This window comes from Dasypus novemcinctus, chromosome 17 (genome assembly GCF_030445035.2).
Source record: "Dasypus novemcinctus isolate mDasNov1 chromosome 17, mDasNov1.1.hap2, whole genome shotgun sequence".
In the NCBI taxonomy this organism is placed as follows: domain Eukaryota; kingdom Metazoa; phylum Chordata; class Mammalia; order Cingulata; family Dasypodidae; genus Dasypus; species Dasypus novemcinctus.
In genome coordinates, this window is record NC_080689.1 from 85,183,508 (window position 1) to 85,205,159 (window position 21,652).

General features: G+C 38.9%; 1 long non-coding RNA gene across 1 annotated transcript; it reads right to left on the reverse strand.

The window, feature by feature from the left end:
- Positions 1 to 17,361: 17,361 nt before the first annotated feature.
- On the reverse strand, positions 17,362 to 21,601 carry LOC131273873 (uncharacterized). The gene is made up of 2 exons (XR_009181041.1): positions 21,315 to 21,601; positions 17,362 to 17,545 (listed from the first exon to the last, which is right to left on the reverse strand). It is a non-coding gene; the product is annotated as an uncharacterized lncRNA (long non-coding RNA).
- Between the last annotated feature and the right edge of the window lie 51 nt (positions 21,602 to 21,652).

Sequence of the window (21,652 nt, forward strand, 5' to 3'; positions counted from 1 at the left end):
AATGACATAAAGCAATGAAAGAGGGGGAAATGAAAGAAAAGAAATATAAAGAAACTAAGGAGAAAAAATAAGCCCTCTTAGACTCCTAGGAACTGCCTCAGATTGCTCATGCTCATTAGGCAATCACACTGCAGTTTACCCACCACAGATAAGGGACCCAGTTTTAGTGAATAAAATAATTTTTTAAAAAATTAAAAATGATAAAAATAAAAAATAACATCACAAAACCTGTAACAAAAATTCTCAGTCTGTAAGTTCCCTGTCATAGGGTGCTGGCTGGGTGTCTGACAAATTGTTTGATCAGTCTCTGCAACCTTTCTAGTAGGAGGTACCGGGAATCAAACAAGGTATGAGTATGTGCAAGGCAGGTGTTCCTACAGTGAGCAATACCCACTCCACAGGTTAGGGAGTCTTCTGAAAACTTATCTGGCTCTCCTGACCCCTTTCCTTCAGGCAAGTTGGACTTCTAACAGTTTACCAGCTGTCTTTCCTGGTTTCCTGCTTTTCCTGGCTGGTTAGGCACCTCTCCCCACCGACTGCCTCACTGACCTAGTTCCTCTCTCTCCTGGGGCAGTAGTGTATGACAGGCTGCCTTATCAGTTGCCACTCCCCTCTCCCCAAGGCCATTTCAGTGCTAACAGTTGTCCTTTTTGATATTCAAAGAGGGCTCAGCTGGCCAAACTCACTGAAGAGAAGCCAATCTCTGCTCTCTGACAGACCCCCTTCTCTTCCCAGGGAATATTCTTTCCCACTCAGTTGGCTGCAGTGAACCAGGGGATTTACCAAGGCTGTTTGCCTTGAGGGTTACATATGTTTGCCAGTCCCAGCCACAGGGGTAAGTCCCTCTGGTTTTCCTTTGGCCTCTTGGTCTCTCTGTCCCTCTCCCTCCTGGATAATGCACAGCACTCTCCTGGTCTGCAGATTCTCAAAGCAGCTCCCTTTGATAGCTTTTGACCTTGCTCCATTGTTTTAGTAAGAGAGTTGAGCCCTGTGTACCTGCCATCTTCCCGGGAGTCCTGTCATCATTCAAAAATTTTTCCTTTAACAAAATTCTGGTTTTAACTCAATAAAACTCATAAAGAAAATAAAATTTGAAAACAAGCAGAAAGGTTTAGAAGGGAAACACACACACACACACAGAGGGAATTTGTCTAGTAGACCTACTTTACAATAAATGATAAAAGAAATTCTTCAGAGATAAAGTTAATGAAATAGAAACCCATCTACTAAAATTGAAGGGTGTTAAGGAATTAATAAATGAAGGGAAAATAAACATTTTTATTTTCTTATTCTCAATTGATATGATAGTAAGCAGTTTGTTTAAAAATAATAGTAGCAATAATGTATCAGGTGATTTTATCTATGAATTCAAGATGGCAATATAATAAGGGCAGGAGGGAGGAATTGAGAATGCTCAATCATCAGGTAACTACACAACCTGTGAATCAGTATAGTATTGTTTGAAAGTGGAATTAGATTAATTTTAAGTATGTATTTTAGACTCTAGCGCAATCACTTTCTTTTTTTCAAAAGAAGTATAACCAATTTGCTGAGCTAGGAGAAAAAAATGGAACCATATAAAATTCTAAATTAAAACCAGAAAAGGCAGAAAAAGAAACAAAGAAAAAGGGCAATGAATGGAAAATAGTTACAAATACTGTAGCTATTAATCTAAATATATCACTTTATTTTTAGTCACTTTATTTTTTTTTAAGATTTATTTATTTAATTCTCCCCCTCCACCGCTTGTCTGTTCTCTGTGTCTATTTGCTGCATCTTGTTTCTTTGTCCGCTTCTGTTGTTGTCAGTGGCACGGAAAGTGTGGGCGGTGCCATTCCTGGGCAGGCTGCACTTTCTTTTTGTGCTGGGCGGCTCTCCTTACAGGTGCACTCCTTGCACGTGGGGCTCCCCTACCCGGGGGACACCCCTGCGTGGCGCGGCACTCCTTGCACGCATCAGCACTGCACATGGGCCAGCTCCATACGGGTCAAGGAGGCCCAGGGTTTGAACCACAGACCTCCCATGTGGTAGACGGACGCCCTAACCACTGGGTCAAGTCCGTTTCCCTATCAATAGTCACTTAAATGTGAATGGTCTAAATATACTAGAGACAGTGAGAACAGTTAAAAAAGCATGACCTAACTATATGTTGTCTACAAGAAATCCAGTTTAAGTATTAAAGAAAAGATAGATTAAAATTAAAGGAAAGAATAGATAGGTGTAACATGGGGCATTTTGAGGACATTGGAGTAGTCCTGCATGACATCACAATGATGGATGCAGTCCATTATACATTTTCTAAAAATCTATAAAATTGTGTAGCACTAAGTGTAAACTATAATATAAACTATGGTTAGTAGCAATGCTTCAATATATGTTCATCAATTGTAACAAATATACAACACTAATGAAAGATGTTAATGGGGGAATCTATGGGAGGGGGAAGTGGTGGGGATATGTATGGGGATTCCCTATATTTTCAATGTAAGATTTATGTAATATAAAGCTTCTTTAAAAATAAAAATGAAAAAACTGTAAAAAAGTAAATGGGTGAAGAAAGATATACTATGACAACACCAACAAAAATGAACACACTTCAAAGCAAGAAACATTACTAGGGATAAAGAGAGCCATTACATGATTAAAAGGGTCTGTTTTTCCAAAAGGCATAAAAATCATTAATGTCTATGTGCCTAAGAACAGAGTATCAAAATACATGAGGCTAAATCTGACAGACCATTGGACCAAGCAATCCTACCACTAGGAGTATATAAGTCTTATAAAACCAAAAAAATTGAAAGCAGGGACTTAAACAGTTATTTGCACACTGATGTTTATAGCAACATTAGTCACAATTTCCAAAAGATGGGAGCAACCCAAGCGTCTGTCATCTGGTGAATGGATACATAAGATGTGGTTTATACATACAATGGAATATTATTCAGTCATTAAAAGGAATAAAGTCCTGATACATCAACAATATGGATGAATCTGGAAGACATCCTGTTGGGTGAAATAAGTCATATGTAAAAGTTCAAATATTGTATAATCTCACTAATTTGAAATAATTAGAGTAAGCAAACTCATAAAGTCAGAATCTAGAATAGAGGCTAACAGGGGATTGGATGGGGATAGGAATGGGAAGTTAAGGCTTAACATGTACAGGGGTCCTGTTTGGAATAATGGATGTTTTGGTAATGGATGATATTGATGTTCAATGTTTTGAATGTAGTTTCAAGCTCTGAAATGCATATCTGAATTTGACTAAAAGGACAAGTGTTAGATTGTATATGTGGTACAGAATAAAATTTTTTTAAAAAGAATTCCAATGAACTCCAATACCCAGTGAAGTCTAAGTTAAATCATGAACAATCATAAAAAATGTGCTATCAATTTCAACAAACATTCCACACCAATGCAAGTCATTAAGAGGGCCACATATGGAAGTTCTTTATTTTATGCATGATTGCTCTATACACCCACAACTCCTCAAATAAAGAAAATAATTCAGAAAAAAATTATTAAATTATGGGATGTAGTGAAAGCATTTCTTAGAATTTTATAACATTTGAAAACATATATTAGGAGGTGGGGCAAGATGGTACCTGAGTGATTGCACCCTTGTCATCTCTTCTGCAAAAAACTAGCTGTGTGGGGACAGAATCCTGCCCAAGTGAGCTGTTTTGGGACCACAAAGCAGGAGGTTTCTGGACATGGATCTGGAGATAGTATGACAAAAGGAGTGCTTGCTCAAGGTAAAACCGTGGTTTTCTGTCACTTGAGCTGGAAGCTGTGAGAAGGCTAAACTCTTCCTCTAGGGCTGCTAGCCACAGCATTCCCTGAACACTGCCAGTCACACCACGGCTTTCCTGATCCCCCTATTGCCCAAACACATGGTCCCAAAACCCATGTTTCCTGAATCTCATGTTCCCCAAACCCTGCACACCCTGTAACCTGTGTTCCCCAAACCCTAGCTCCCAGAGCCTGCATTCCCCCAGGTATGCATTCCCTGAACCCAGCACTCACTTAACCCCTGCATTCCCCTAGCACATTGGTCTCAGACAAACTCTGAGAGTGGAAAGGTTCTAGTAAGGGCTGCAGAGGAGCCTGAGGACAAAAAAAAAGAAAAGGAAAAAGGAAAAAAAAAAGTGCAAATGCCCAGGGCTAGGATAATCAAGGACCTCAGATGGACCTCAGGGCATGGTGGATTCAGGGATGGAAAGTCTGTGATATTGCAGACTCAAGGTGTGTGAGTCTCTGGAGCATGGGCCACCAGGGTTTAGGGGACACAGACCTGGGAACCACGCATCTGGTTAACAGGGGGCCTGGGAACACTGTAATGCAACACAGCCTTCAGGGATCCCCACAGCTGGGCGCCAGCCCTAGGGGATGGTGTTCCACCCGCAAACTCTGACTTCCATGTCAGAAACCCAAAATTCCAACTCTCACAAGAATCTCTTCTGTCACTGTTTCACCAACTGTGAGCCTGTACACCTGAAATAAGAACAAGGCCTAGAGCTGCAGGGTGCCTAAGAGTTACCTCCTGAGAGCCTCCATGTTGCTCAAATGTGTCCAGTCTCGAAGCCAAACTCAGCATGTAAATGCATGGCTTTCCCCCTAGCGTGGGATGTGACTCCCGGGGATGAGCCTCCCTGGTGCTGCAGGATTACTACAAAGTACCAGCTGATGATGTAACTAGAAAATGACCTTGAATAAAAGGGTCAACTTGGACCAGTAGAATATCTCAGTCTACATATACCAGGAGTTAAAAATGCTTTTTGACCTGAATCTAGGGGGAAATGGAAAGGACAAATAAGTTTATATGGCTATTGCCCTTATGCACACTCAACAGAGTCCCAGAGACAGATAAAGTAGATACAACCCCAGGTATTTGTTCTTCTGAGGGCTACTGAGACCCACAGGTTCTATGGTCATGGCAGATGGAGTTCAGTGCCATGTCAGTTGGCCCTTCTTTGGAGTTTGTGTTTCTGTGTGATGGAGTTGGACTCAGATGTGATCTTTGTCCACAAGCCTTCCCTGTTACTTTTCCAGAACTGTAGTTGGTGCTGGGGTTTAATATATACCCAGGGGATCTGAATCTCTGTACTGACCATATGATAGCCAGGCCCTGAACCTCAACAGACTTCAGCTCCTACACTCTGGTTTGTTGGACTTACCCCACTAAGCTAACATGGAGTTGAAGAAGGTCATCCACCACACCATGGAGCCAAGAGTGCCTACAACTAAAAACAGGAGGATTGCATCCAGCATCCATGTGGAATCTAAGCCCCCTCTTGATATAGATGTGGAGTGGACACAACCATTCCTAGGTCCACAAGATGGAGGAATAGAATATGGATTAGAGTGGACTTACTGATATTCTATTTATGAACTATTGTGATTAGTAATTGAAGAAAATGTGACATTGGTGTGGAGAAAGTGGCCATGATGGCTGCTGGGTATGGGGAATGGGAGGAAAAGATGAGATGTGGAGGCATTTTCAGGACTTGGAGTTGTCCTGGGTGATGCTGAAGGACAGTTACCAGACATTGTATGTCCTTCCATGGCCCACTGGATGGGATATAGGAGAGTATGGGCTGTGATGTGGACCATTGACCATGAGGTGCAGTGGTGCTCAGAGATGTATTCACCATATGCAATGAATGTCTCATGATGATGGAGGAGATTGTTGCTATGGGGGGAGGAGTGGTGTGAAGGGGGTGGGGGGTACATGGGGACCTAATATTTTTTGAATGTAATATTTAAAAAAATAAATAAAGACAAAAAAAAAAAGACTCTAAGTAAATCTGAAGGAACAAAAAAGAAAAAGAAAAAAAGGAGCCTGAGGAGTACAGGTTCAATTTTCTGGTCCCCCCCTTTTTTTGAGCTTGGAAGAGCATGCCAACTGACTTAGGGACAGACTATGTAGAGAGCAGAGGTGAATCTGCTGAGAGAGCCTGATTTACCTAAATGCCCTAGGATAGGGAAAATTGGTCTGGAGAAAAATGGAGTCAGGCAATTAACTAGTCCTGTGCAACACACCCAAGGTAGGGGAACAGAAGGATGTGCTTGGTAGGCTTCCAATAGCATTTTTTTTTTTTCAAATTTAGATACAACACTAAAATCTAGGTTTTTTTTTTTAAATTACATTAAAAAAAATATGAGGTCCCATTCAACCCCAATAGCATATTTAGAGTTCCCAGCAAGGTATGAGTACTCTCTCTCAGAGACCGAGACTCATTATTTCTGTGGTGAGTTGGTTCACCAAGGTCCCATTTGAATCTGGGAGGGGAGCTCTCACACAGCCTTCCCGCTGCCTTAGGAGAGAGGGAAGTGAGAAAGGAAGAAAGGGGGAAGGATAGACTCCTAAGCAGTTTATTCAATTGCAAAAAGTACTTCTTGCTTGAAGTCTTGTCTGGTCTTTTTTGTTTTCTTGTCTTTCCTTCTGGTTTATCCCCCCACCAGTCTTTTCACCTTTTTTTCTATTAGGTACTGCAGGCATAAAAATTTATGCTTTATTAATTTATGTCTAATAGGCCAATTCCAGCTCTTATCTCCATCTCTCATGGGGTGGGGAAGCTGTGGCCTTTTCAAGTTACAGATCAGTAATGGCGGTCCAAAGGTGGCCAACACGTTGAGTTTATTGCATCATTGTAAACAGAAAACCTTGTCTCCTGACCAGACACCCAAAAGGTTATAAAAGAAATGTAACTTAACTCCAATTTGAGAACTATGTACTAAAAAATTTTAAGCCTCGCCCTGGTATTTAAAAAAACAATTAATTTTGATACCTAAAAGGCACTTCAACCCTTTAAAAATATCCATTCTACCACATCTTATATATATAAAAAAGCTGCACAAGTTCTAGTTTCATGCCTGCAGTTGCACTGCAACTACAGGACAGACACAGAGCCATCCACACGGGCTGAAATCTAAGTCTTATTTTCCAATAATTAGAGGATTCCAGCCTGGCGCTGCTGTATAGAGTGTCATCATCAGATGACACCCAGGACCACCCATCACCGCAGACTGACCTTATTTGATCTGCAAAGTTCTATACATTACCATGCACAGAACAATAAAAATCTTTATCATTTGTTTTTAAGAGTATCTGAGAAAGGAATAAGCAATTATGCCATTCTATATCCTTTCCATGTTTTAAAATAAGCAACATCCTATGAAAAATTCAAAATTAAGAAATATGCATATCCTTGAAAACTTTACCATTTCTAATGAGCAATACTTTCACCTGTGTGGCAATGCATAATCTACAAGCTGAATATTCAGACTGGGCAGGTATACATGGAGAATGATCCTGTCCTATGGATTTCAAATTGTTCTGTGGAATAAAGTGAGAGGCTGATCCAGGTATAAATTGTAAAAGACAAACATTTCACCTTGGGAACTAAGGACTAAAATTCAAGGCCAAGTGTCTTGTTCTAGTTCACCTCTAGAGAAGATATGGTTGGGAGAAAATCTAGCAATGATGAGGTTCCAGTGGCCGAGGTACAGGAAAGCTGGGATCGAGTCTGAGAGATGGGTAAAGGGATTCTATGACTAGGGCTGTAGTCTGCAGCCAGAGGAGTGGACAGGCTGAAAGGGCCTGCCTGTCCTCCTCTGCTGCAGGCAGTGTTTTTTGTTTGCCGTGCTTCCTCATCCTCAATTTCCTCTTTTCTGTGTGTACTGATTTTGGCTATCAAAGCTACCCCTTTCTTTTACCACTTTCTATTTTCATCTTATGCTATTGCTCTTTTATTCCACCTCTCTTTATTTAGGTCCCAACTTTTCATTTTATTCCTAACACTCCTATTCTGTTTTCTATTTTTATTCACCTTTTATTTTATTGTCCTTTCTTTCCTCTTTCCTTCTCTCCTGATGACACTGGCCTTTTAATTCATACTATATTCTTCTCCATATTCAGTTTACCATCTTATTGATAGGTACTACACTTTTTTACTGTTATAACTCTACACAGCTTATATGAGTTTAATATTCATTCTCCTAGGTCTCACATGTTCTTCTGCTAAAATTTATTAGCAATACTACTATTATACTTTTTCTTTTCTTACCTCTTTTACTTTCCCTGATCCTAATATTGTCCTTCAAGGGAACTTAGACAACAACAAGGAAATAGATGGGAAGTGGATTTGGCTCAACTGATAGAGCATCTGCCTACCATATGGGAGGTCCAGCATTCAAACCCAGGGCCTCCTGACCCATGTGGTGAGCTGACCATATGCAGTGCTGATGCACACAAGGAATGCTGTGCTATTCATGGTTGTCCCTTACATGAGCCCCATGTGCAAGGAGTGCACCCTGCATAGAGAGCTGTCCCTCATGAAAAAAGCACAGCCTGCCCAGGAGTGGTGCAGCACACAGAGAGAGATGACACAGCAAAATGACTCAACAAAAAGAGACACAGATTCCCAGTGCCACTGACAAGAATGCAAATGGACAAAGAACATACAGTGAATGGACACAGAGAGCAGACAACAGTGGGGAGGGGAGAGAAATAAATTTTTAAAAACCACAATGAAATAGAATAAGAAGAACAAAGAGAAGACTTAACATATGCATAAAAACAGCATCTAAAAAACTCCGAGACTACATGGAGAAGCTAATCACCTGAACAAACACGTCAAGATAAACTGATGACCAGACACCAACAAAAAATTACAAATCATACCGATAATCAGGAAAACATGGTCTAATCCCATGAACAAACTAAAAATCAGGAAGAAGAGCAGAACATTGAACAACTAATCAAAGCTCTCAAAACAAATATCACAGACCAATTTAATGAAGTGAAGGAAGAGATTGAGGCTATTAAGGAAATGCTTGGAGAGCATACAGAAGAAATTGTAAACATACCCAAAAAGATAACAGATATGATGGTGATGAATGGCACAATCCAAGAAGTCAAAAATACAATCTCAGCAAAAAAAAAATAGCAGATTTGAAGAGGCAGATGAAAGAATTACTGATGTGGAAGACAGTACATCAGAAATCAAACATAATAGAGTTGATCGAAAAAAGGAAGGAACAATCCAGAAGGAACTTAGGGACTTGAATGACTATGCAAAATGAACAAACATATGCATTATAGGTGTCCCAGAAGGAGAAGAGAAGGGAAAGGGAATACAAGGGGTGTTTGAAGAAATAATGGCTGAAAACTTCCTGAACCTATTTAGGGAGATGGGTGTACATGTCCAGGATGCACAATGAACCCCAAACAGCATAAATTCCAACAGGCTTAGCCCAAGACATATGCTTGTCAAATTATCTAATGCTCAAGACAGAGAGAAATTACTGAAAGCAACAGGAGAAAAGAGAACCATCACATACAAGCAAGGCTTCATAAGATTAAGTGCTGATTTCTCATCTGAAACCACGGAGGCAAGAAAGAAGTGGTATGACATAGTCAAGATACCAAGGAACAAAATTTCCAGCCGAGAATACTCTATCCAGCAAAGCAAGCATTCAAAAATGAGGGAGAGTTCAAAATATTCACAGATAAACAGAAACTAAGTGAGTATGCCAACAAGAAACTGCCCATCAGGAAATACTAAAGGGAGTTTGACAGGAAGAAAGAAAAAAAAACAGGAGAGACAGAGTTGGAGGAGAATGTAAGAACAACTGAAAAGACAAAAAGAGATATAAAAAAACATACAACATACACAAATCCAAAGAGAATATGGCTAATGTAAGTAATTCCTTGAGAGTAATAACACTAAATGTCAATGGATTAAACTTACCTGTCAGGAGACACAGATTGGAAGAATGGATAAGGAAATATGACCCATCTATATGCTGTTTACAAGAAACCCATTTTAGATGCAGTGATTCAAGGGGTTTAAAGCGAATGGCTGGAAAACAGTCTTAATGCAAACAATAACTAAAAACGGGCAGGAGTAGCTATATTAGTATTGGACAGAAGAGACTTTAAATGCAAAACTATTGTGAGAGACAAAGATAGACACTACATGTTTGTAAAAGGGGTCATCATAAATATTATGCTTCTAACCAGGGTGCCTCCAAATATGTGAGACAAACACTGGAAAAAATAAGCGAATGAATACATGCCTCTACAATTACAGTGGGGGAACTTAATACACCAGTATGATCAAGGACAGAACATTTCAAAAGAAAATCAATAAAGAAACAAAGACTTTGAACAATATATGAGAGGATCTGGACCTAATAGACATATACAGAACATTACACCCAAATACAGCAGGGTATACATTCTTCTCAAGCACACATGGATCATTCTCCAAGATAGACCATGTGTTCACCCACAGAGATAGACTCAATGAATTCAGAAAGATTGGAATCCTCCTACAAAGTAATTTCTCTGACTACAGTGGAATGAAGGTGGAAATCTGTAAGGGCCAGAGACACAGATTAGGCACCAAGATTAGAAGTTAAGCAACACACTCTTAGACGAACAGTGGGTCAAGGAGGAAATCTCAAAAGAAATCAATTACTACCTTGAAACTAATGAAAATGACTACAAAACATATCAAAACTTATGGGATGCAGTGAAAGCTGTACTGAGATGGAATTTAACAGCCATAGACTCATACATGAAAAAAGAAGAAAGAGCTAAAATTGAAGACCTAACTGCACAATTGGAGGATTTAGCAAAAAAAACCCACAAAAAACAAAGGTAGAAGAAATAAAGAAATAATAAATATCAGAGCAGAATTAAATGAATAGATGATAAGAAAGCACTAGAAAAAATAAAACAAAGTGCTAGTCCTTTGAGAAGATCAATAAAATTGACAAACCCTTAGCAAAGAAAAAAAGAGAGAAGATGCAAATACATAAAATAAGAAATGAAATGAGAAAGGGGATATCACCACTGACACCACAAAAATAAAGACTATCATAAGAGGACACATTGAAAAGCTATATTACAACAAAGACAATTTAGAGGAAGTGGACAAATTCTTAGAAACACATAAACAGCCTACATTGACAAAATAAAAATTTGATGATCTCCACAAAACAATCACAAGTAAAGAGATAGAAGCAGTCATTAAAAACCTCCCAACTAAGAAAAGCCCTGGGCCAGATGGCTTCATAGGTGAATTCTACCAAACATTTTGGAAAGAAAAAACACCAATCTTGCTTAAACTCTTTCAAAAAATTGAAATATAAGGAACATTGCCTAATTCATTCTATGATGCCAACATTACCCTAACACCAAAGCCAAACAAAGACACCACAAGAAGAGAAAATTACAGACTAATCCTTCTAATGAACCTAGACGCAAAAATCCTTAACAAAATACTTGCTAATCATATTCAGCAACACAATAAATGAATTATACACGATGACCAACTGGGTTTCATTCCTTCTATGCAAGGATGGTTCAACATAGGAAATCAATGTAATACATCACATTAAAAGATGAAGGAGGGAAACAGACACTGGCCCAGTGGTTAGGGCGTCCGTCTACCACATGGGAGGTCCGCAGTTCAAACCCCGGGCCTCCTTGACCCGTGTGCAGCTGGCCCATGCGCAGCTGGCCCATGCGCAGTGCTGATGCACGCAGGGAGTGCCCTGCCATGCAGGGGTGTGCCCCACGTAGGGGAGCCCCACACGCAAGGAGTGCACCCCGTAAGGAGAGCTGCCTAGCATGAAAGAAAGTGCAGCCTGCTGAGGAATGGCACCGCCCACACTTCCCGTGCTGCTGCCGACAACAGAAGTGGACAAACAAACAAGATGCAGCAAAAAGACACAGAAAACAGACAACCGGGGGAGGGGAGGGGAATTAAATAAATAAATTAATAAATAAATAAATCTTTAAAAAAAAAAAGATGAAGGAAAAATGACACATCATCATATTTATAGATGCAGAAAAAACATTTGACAAAATACAGCACACTTTCTTGATAAAAATATAGGAATAGAAGGAAACTTTCTGAACATGATAAAGGGTATATATGAAAAACCCACAGCTAACATTTTCAATGGTGAAATCCTAAAATCTTGCCCTCTAAGATCAGGAACATAGATGCCCCCTCTCACCCATTGTATCTAACATTGTGATAGAAGTACTTGCTCAATCACTGAGTCAAGAACCAGAGATAAAAGGCATTGAAATTTGGAAAGGAAGAAGTCAAAATTTCACTATTTCAACAGAGTCAGAGAGACAGATAAAGCAGATACAACCCCCAGATATTGGTTCCTTTGAGGGCTAAAGATACCCATGGGAGTTATGGTCATGGCCGATGGGGTTAACTACCAGGGCAGATGGCCCCTCTTTGGAAATGGTGTTTATGTGTGATGAATCTGGACTCAGATGGGATCTCCCTTCATAAGACTTTCATGCTAATGTGCTGGAGGTGCAGTTAATGTTGGGGTTTAAGATATATTTAGGGGATTTGAATCTCTGGACTGACAATGTGATAGCCAGATCCTGAGCCTCAACAGACTCCAGCACCTACAATCTGATTTATTGGACTTACCACACTCAGCTAAGATGGAGGTGAAGAAGGACAACCACCACACCATGGAGCCTAGAGTGATTACAACTGAAAATGGGAGGATTGCATCCAGCATCCAGGTGGAATCTGAGCCTCCTCTTGACATAAAGGTGCAATGGACACAACCAATCCAGTGTCCACATAGAAGAGGTGGCATTGGATTGGGAAAAGTGGACATAATGGACAAAGGGTATGGGGAAAGGCAGGAAGAGATGAGAGGTGGAGGCGTCTTCGGGACATGGAGCTGCCCTGGATGGTGCTTCAGAGGTAATCACCGGACATTGCAAATCCTCACAGGGCCTACATGATGGAATAGAGGAGAGTATGGGCCATGATGTGAACCAATGTATATGAGGTGCAGAGGTGCCCAAAGATGTACTTACCAAATCCAATGGATGTGTCATGATGATGGGAACGAGTGTTGTTGGGGGGGGGGGAGAGGGGGGGTGGGGGGGTGGGGTTGAATGGGACCTCACATATATATTTTTAATGTAATATTATTACAAAGTCAATAAAAAATTAAAAAAAAAAAAAAATTTCACTATTTGCTGAAGACAGGACCCTGTACATAGAAAGCCCTGAGAAATCTGCAACAAAGCTTCTAGAAGTTAAAATTAGTTCAGTAAAGTCACAGGTTATAAGATCAAAGCACAAAAATTAGTAGCATTTCTTTACACCAATAATAATCTGAGGAAGAAATCAGGAAAAATATACCATTTACAATAGTAAATTTAAAAATCAAATACCTAGGAATAAATTTAACTAAAGGTGTAAAAGACTTATACAGAGAAAACTATGCAATACTGTTCAAGGAAATCAAAGAAGACTTAAATAAATGGAAGAATATTCCCTGTTCATGGATAGGAAGACTAAATATCATTAAGATGTCTATCCTACTGAAACTTATCTACAGATTCAATGCAGTCCGAATAAAAATCAACAGAGCATTTTTTAATGAGCTAGAAAAACTAACAATGAAATTTATTTGGAAATGAAAGAGATCCCAAATAGCCAAAGACATACTGAAAAATGAAAATGAAATTGGAGGAATCATACTACCTGACTTCAAAACATACTACAAAGCTACAGTGATCAAAATGGCATGGTATTGGCACAAGGATACCACTGACCAGTGGAACTGAATTGGGAGTTCTGATATAGATCCTCACATATAGAGTCATCTGATTATTTGACAAGCCACCAAGCCCACTCAACTGGGAGAGAATGGCCTCTTCAACAATGGTGCTTGGAGAACTGGATATCCATACACAAAAAAAGGAAAGAGTATTACCATCTCACATCTTAAGCAAAAATCGACTCAAGATGGATCAAAGACCTAAATATAAGAGCCAAGACAATAAAGACCTTGGAAAACAATGTAGGGAAACATCTACAGGACCTTGTATTAGGAAATGTCTTCATAGATTCCACACCCAACACATGAGCAGCAAAAGAATAAATAGATAAGTGGGACCTCATGAAAATTAAAGCCTTTTGCACCTCAAACGCGTTTGTCAAGAAAGCAAAAAGACAGACTACCAAATGGGAGAAAATGTTTGGTAACCATATATCTGATAGCAACCTAATATCATACATATATAAAGAAATCCTATATCTTAAAAATAAACAGGCAAACAACCCATCTCATTTCTATTAAACTAGTGGTATTAAAAAAAAACAGAAGATTACAAGTGTTGGGGAGGATGTGGAGGAATGGGAACCCTTATCCACTGCTGCTGGAAATGCAGAAGGATCCAGCCATTCTGGGGGAGAGGTTGGTTATTCCTCAAAAAACTAGCTAAATATTTGCCATATGACCAAGCAATTCCACTGCTGGGTACATTCACAGAAGGACTGGAAACAAGGACACAAACTGATATATGCACACCAAAGTTCATAGCAGAATTTTTCATTCTTGCCAAAAGTTGGAATTAACCCAAATGACCATCAAGAAATGAATGGATAAATAAAATGTGGATTATACATTCAATGGATTACTACACAGCTGTAAGAAGGAATGCAGTATTAACACTTGGGATAACATGGATGAATCTTGAGGATCTTATGTTGAGTGAAGTAAACCAGGCATTGAAGGACAAATACTACATGACCTCTCTGATATGAAATAAGTGAACCAAGCTGTCTCAGAGCTAGAGACTGGATGATAGGCTTACAGCAAATTGTGGGGTAGGAGAGCAGGTTTGTGAGCTAATGCCTACATGGGTGAAATGTATGATAAATTGGAGGTAAGTAGTTGTACAGGGAAAGGATAAGATGGGGGCATAGGGAGACTATCAGGTGGGGCTTTGTAGGCTTGAGGGGGACTAGCATTATGATGATGGGTCAGGTGGCCAAAGAATTGGGGGGAGGGTTGTGGTGAGCAGATGAACATGGGAAATTGTCAGGTATGTGCTTGAAACTATAATGTTGAGAAAATTCTTTAGAAAATATAAGAAAGGGTTACTTGTTTAAGGTGATTAATGGGGGGGGATCTGGCACAGGGAAGGCTTTTAGGGAGTGTGTGAGTGCTCATCTTGTCATAGTGTGTTAAAACACTGGGTGGAGACACATACAATGAGTGGGGATGTGTACCCCCATCCTTGGGAGGCCTGATGTTCTCAAACACAGGGAAGGGTTGCTCTTGAGAGAATTGGTGGCTCCCAATGGAGGACAGTCTAATGTGTCAAGCTCTCAGCATTGTTGCAAGTATCTATGAATCTGGTCCTTCAAGCAGTGAAGATTGATTGCCACTGTGGGCCCTGAGGAGAGGGGGAGAGAGAAATAGAATAGATGGAAGCAAGGTAACTGGGGGGCAATGGAAGTGTTCCACAAGATGGCCCAATGATGAATATAGGACATGTTAAATTTCAACAAGAAGTTATAAAAGTGTATAGTCTAAAATGTAAACCATAATGTAAACCATAATGTAAGTAAAATTTTAGAAGAGTGTACAGACTAAAATATAAACCATAATGTAAACTAAAATGGAACCATGTTTGGTAGCTATGTTTCAATATCTGTACATCAGATGCAGCAAACAGAACATTACCATGTAAAAATCACATTCCTGGGGAAGGGGGAAAAGGGTTTGATGTTGGGTATATTGGAGTCCCCTATATTGTATATGTGACTTAACTGAGATCTAATACTTTTTTGAAGATGAAATTAAAAATTACAAATTAAAACTGAAAGGATGTAGACACTGAAGAAGGAAGAAATTGCCCTGCCACTGTACGTACAGGGCAACACCTATTACAGTGATGAAAGGCAAAATGTCAAAAACAAAGTATTATGATATATTTCATTTTTTAATATCCCAATTTAATTTTTACTTTATTTTAGTTTTTCTAAATTAATATGTATTCTATTTCTAATCTTTAAACGTATCATTAATATTTGATTTTCCTACTACTCGAATTTGGCAATATATTAGGCTTCATTTTTTTAAAAAGTTTTGACCACAGAGTTGTTCAACTATGGCAGGGGAGGAACACTGGTGTGGGGTGTTATTGATGGGGACACATGATTGGGAGGGAGCTCTCCAGGGCATGTATCTAGGGTGTGTAAAAATGTTTGGATATTAGTTGGGTGTTTTATAGTAGTTACACTTACAAATGACAACTGAAGGAGTGCTGAGTTCTTAGACAGATGAGCTCTGTCACATTCCCCAATGGAACAGCAACAATCTCCCAAGTGCAAGGGCAAAGACCAGTGAAGAAGGATAGTCCAATGATGAGCCCTTGATACTGATGACTATGCTTATGAGCCTGTGTGCATGAAATTTCAACTAGGTCTAGAGCTGCAGAGTCCCTAAGAGTAACCTCCTGAGAACCTCCAAGTTTTTCAAATGTGGCTACTCTCTAAATCAAACTCACCTTGTAAATGCATCACCTTCCTGCCAGCATGGGACATGACTACCAGGGATAAGCCTCCCAGGCACCAAGGGATTACTACCAATCACCAGCTGGTGATGCAACTAGAAAAAGACCTTGAATAAAAGTGGGAAATGGCAAACACAAATGAGTTTATATGGCTAAGAGACTTCAAAAAGTGTTGGGAGGTCATCAGAGGGGTCACATGCATGAGTCAGCAGCATCCTAGGAACAAACAAAGTAGATATAACCACAGGTATTGGTGCTCCTGAGGGCTATGGAGACACACAGGCCCTATGGTCATTGCAGATGGCTCTGGAGATCAGTGCCTTGTCAGTGGGCCCTACTCTGTAAGTTGTGCTCCTGAGTGTGATGGAGTTGGACTCAGATGTGATCTTTCTACACATGCCTCTTCTGTCACTTTTACTGAACCTATGGCTTATGCTGGTGTTGGTGTATACTCAGGAGACTTCAATCTCTGAACTGCCCATGTACTAGCTTCTTGCAACTTGCAGTTGCCCTAAATGAAATTGCAGGCACAGATGCGGGACTTTATATTTCCTGCCATAACCCACTGAATGTACTGGGGGAGAGTGTAAACTACAGTGTAAACTATAATCCATGTGGTGCAGCAGTGCTCCAAAATATGTTCACCAAATGCAATGAATGTCCCACAATGATGAAAGAGGTTGTTGATGTGGGAGAAGTGTGGGTAGGGGGGTAGTAAAAGGGGACCTCTTATTATTTTTAATGCAACATTTCTTTTGTGATCTATAATTAAATAAATAGATTTTAATAAAATTAGGAAGATTTCAAATCAAAGCCCTAACCTCACACCTGAAAGAACTAAATAAAAAGCAGAATAAACTCAAAGTAAGCAGAAGGAAGAAAAGCAAGTAAAACAGAGAGATAAATAAAATAGAGAACAACAATAACAATAGAATTAAGATAACCAAAAATTGGTTCACTGGCAATGTCAATAATACTAACAAACCTTTAGTTAGACTGACAACAAGTCAAGGTTTTTGTAATTTAAAAGCTTATTTAAGAGTTGATATCAACATGGCAATGTAAGTCTTCTCCTGGAAAAGTCTCCCCCTCAGAGTCAACAAATAAAAGGCCAAATACCACTGGATTAGCTCTCTGGAGGACAACAGAGACAGGAGGATTCCATCAACACTGAAACAAAGAAAAAGGTAAATATCAGGGTAGAGAAAATATTTGGAAACCATATATCTGATTAGAATTTACCATCCAGAATACATAAAGAACTCCTGAATTCAACAACAAAGAAACAAACAATCCAATTTAAGAATAGGCCAAAGACTTGAATAGACACTTCTACAAAGAGGATATACATATGGCTAAAAAGCATATGAAAAGATTAGGGAAATGCAAATCAAAATCACAATGAGACATTTCACACTTACTATTATAGAATGGGCACTATTAAAAAACCAGAAAACTACAAGTGTGAAAGAGGATGTGGAAAAAGAAGAAAACTCACTCAACTGTTGGTGGGATTGTAAAATGCTGCAGCCAGTGTAGAAGGCAGTTTGGCTCTTCCTCAGGAAGTTAAGTATAGAATTGCTATATAACCTGGCAAACCTACTACAAGTTATATACCCAAAATAATTCAGAGCGAGGACTTAAACAGGTATTTGAACACTGATGTTCATAGCAACATTATCCACAATAGCCACAAGATGGGAGCAACCCGTGTGCTCATCAACTGATGAATGCATAAATAATATGTGCTGTAGATATACAGTGGAATATTATTCAGCATTAAAGAGGAATGATTTTCTCGTTCATATGACATGGATGAACTTGAAGACATTATGTTGTGTGAAATAAGTCAGACACAAAAGGACAAATATTCTATGATCTCACTGATAAGAACTAATTAGAATAATTAAACTCAAAGAGTTAGAATCTAGAATGTAAGTTACCAGGGGCTGGGTTGGGAGTAGGGAATGGGGAAGTTAATGCTTAATTTGTACCAAATTTCTGTTGGGTTCATTGTAAAGCTTTGAAAATTGATGGTAGCCATAGTAGCACAACACTGTGAGTATAACTAACAGCATTGAATTATATAAATGGATGTAGTTAAAAGGGGAAATTTTAGGTCATATATATGATCCTAGAATAAAAATTAAAAGATAAGGATTGGGCTAGATAATATAGTGAACCCTATTATAAGTGATGGATTATAGTACAATTACAAAAATGTTCTTTCATGAATTATAACAAATATATTACACTAATGCAAGGTGTTAATAATAGGGTGGTATATTGGGAAAAAATACATCCTAATGTAAACTATGGACTATAGTTAATAATACGATTATAATATTCTTTCATCAGTTGTGAAAAAGGTACTATACTAACATAAAGTGTTAACAATAGGCAAGTACAGTCTATGGGAACACTGTATTTTAAAGTCATTTTTCTGTAAATCTCCAATTTATTTCTAATTAAATATATTAAATTTCAAAAAAAGAAAAAGACCTTCTTTTACACAAAATCAAAAATAGACTATAGAAATTAACTAAAGCATTAATTTTTCTCTTCATTTTACATACTTCTATTCCTGATCTTAAATGGGAAGACAAGCAAATTAATTCTCTTTTCCTTAACACCCTACATTTTCTATGAACTTTGAAACTGTCTTATTTCAGTCTTTATCTTCCAAGACTAAAATGATACTTTTAGTTGTTATGAGAAGTGGAGACTTTTCTTCACCACATTTATGCTTTTGCTCCTTTCAGAAACATATTCTTAACATATTAAAAACCAGAAGGGGACAAGTCAGCCAGAGGTCAGCAACTGTGGCTGGTGGGAGGAAGCCTTACAGGGATCAAACACCCACAACAAATTGTGTAGGAGACAAAGTCTGACACTTTCCACTCAGCAAGGTACAGGAGTTTACTTTACCTGGGAGGTAATATACTGCTCTCTTTTGTCCCTTCTAAATGAGCAATTAACCTTTATATTAGCAATGGGTACCCTGTGCCAGGGAATTATGTAAAGAAGAAATCCACTGAGTATACATTTGGACCTTTGTTTCAAATCATCTTAGGAGAGAAGATGTGCCAAATTAAATAATTTGTTCCATTCTTACCACATATGCATGTAGCACCTCAAAGTACAGCACATAAAAATTTACAAAGGACTTTAGTTGACATTCTTCATTTTTCTATGTTACAATCTGCCATGCTAATTTTATTAATGATGTATAGGAAACACATGAATGAATTATTATTCCCCCAGATTCCCTTAGGGTCAGCTGAGGATGGCCCAGCATCCTTAAAATATTGCATAGCAAAATATCTCTGTGGACACAGTTGATATGTGTATAAATAAAATCACATCAAGAATGTGTTTTACTTTTTATTTTAATCTTAAATAATATAAGGGATAGACAGACTGGAGGCATAGTTACCTTTCAGTATTAGAGATCTTCATTGGAAAGGGAAGATTATTCAATACACACATAATGTAAGACCTTTGACAGCCCCTCTAAAACGGAGTTTTAGAACCTTCAGAAACAGTGCTGGAATTTTATAGAATGGATGCCTTTATATACCTGAATTTTTCTGTAAATAGTTCATAGTTATTATCAGATTCTCATATCAGTCCCTTTCCAAAACAACTTCTGTGTAAGTACTCTAGAAATTTATCAATTCCAAAGGTAAAGATACAACTAGAAATCAATGTTTTGGGTTTGTTTGTTGTAATGTATGGGAGACTTGATCATGAGAATTGCTGGGGCAGTGGCTGGACTTAATTTTTATAGTGATACTGCTTGGGGTTTTCTAAGGGTTTCAATTTCCCTTATGCTTTCCCCAGCCCCAGACCCCAGATAGCTCCCTTATGGTTTGCTCTTTTTTTTTTTTGCTTGTTGTCTGCTCGTTGTCTATTTTTATTTTAGGAGGCACCAGGAACTGAATCTGGGACCTCCCATGTGAAAGGGGGGGCACTCAACTGCTTGAGTCACATTCACTCCCTGCTCATTTATTTTTGCTCAATGTCTGTTCATTGTTCATCTTTTTTAGGAGGCACAGGGAACAAATGGGAGGCAGGTACTCAACTGCTTGAACCGCATCCGCTCCCTCCTATATGCTTTATCTTTTCATTTTCATAGAAATCCACGAGTCTCAACTGACTATGCTCAAAGGAAGAAAATAACTCTTGGCCAACTAGTACTTAGAAAGAAGAATAAAGAAGAGGAAACTCCTAATGGAACACTCAATTCAACACTGTACACCATATCAAAAGAAACTTAGAAAGTTCCTTTTTCACAATTAACGAGTCCTTCCAAACCACACATCAAACCATTTTCAACAAGCATATACTACAGTTTTCTTAAACATACGCTCTCATGTTTTATCTTTCTTATTAAAGATAAATGGTTTATTGTAGCACTGCCTAGTCTTTTCCCTCTTTTATGAAAAGCACATAAAACAAATGTCCAGTTTAATTAATTATCAGGAGGCAAAGACAAGTGAGCAAATCCCATGTCAAGAAACAGGGACTTTCCGTGAAGAACTCCCACCCACACCTCTTCAAATCCATAGTCACTCTAATTGACTTTTAAATTAATTGAAATATACAGCACTGTGTTAAGCAGTTTTGCTTATTTTGGAACTTAACTTTAGTTCTAACTGAGTTCTGGCCAGTTGCTGTATTTTATTTTCTCTCATATATTATCCTGCTGTACAAATACACCACACTTTGTGTATCAAGTCTTCTGTTGATGGACATTTGCCTTTTCTGTTTTTGATCACTGCCAACAAGTCTGCAATAAACATTCTGACCCATGTCTTCCAAGCTCATAAGCACCCATTTCTGAAGGAGGCAATATACCTGAGTACTGAGCTTCCTGAGTTCAAGTTTACATGGTGGCAAGCTGTTTTAATGTGGTCTCACCCATTTATACTCTTACCCGGAGTGCAGGGAGCTCCCCATTGGTCCCATCTTTCCCAGCTCTTGGTATTGTCAATTTTAGCCAGTTGGGTGTGTGGAGATATGTCAAGATGGCTTTGATTCGTGATTCCACCATCACTCAGGAGGTTGAATGGCTTCTTATGAACTTGAGCATTTGTGTTTCCCCAATTATTTTGCCTATCTTTCTATTGGACTGTTGAGATTTTTCTTTAAATATTCTGCATATGAGAATTTTCATGAGCTCTAGAGGGCTGGGGACAGGGACAAGAAACCAGAAGGGCCATTAGGGTTCCAGAGGGTAACTGCCATCAGGATGGTACGGGAGGGGTGGGGGAG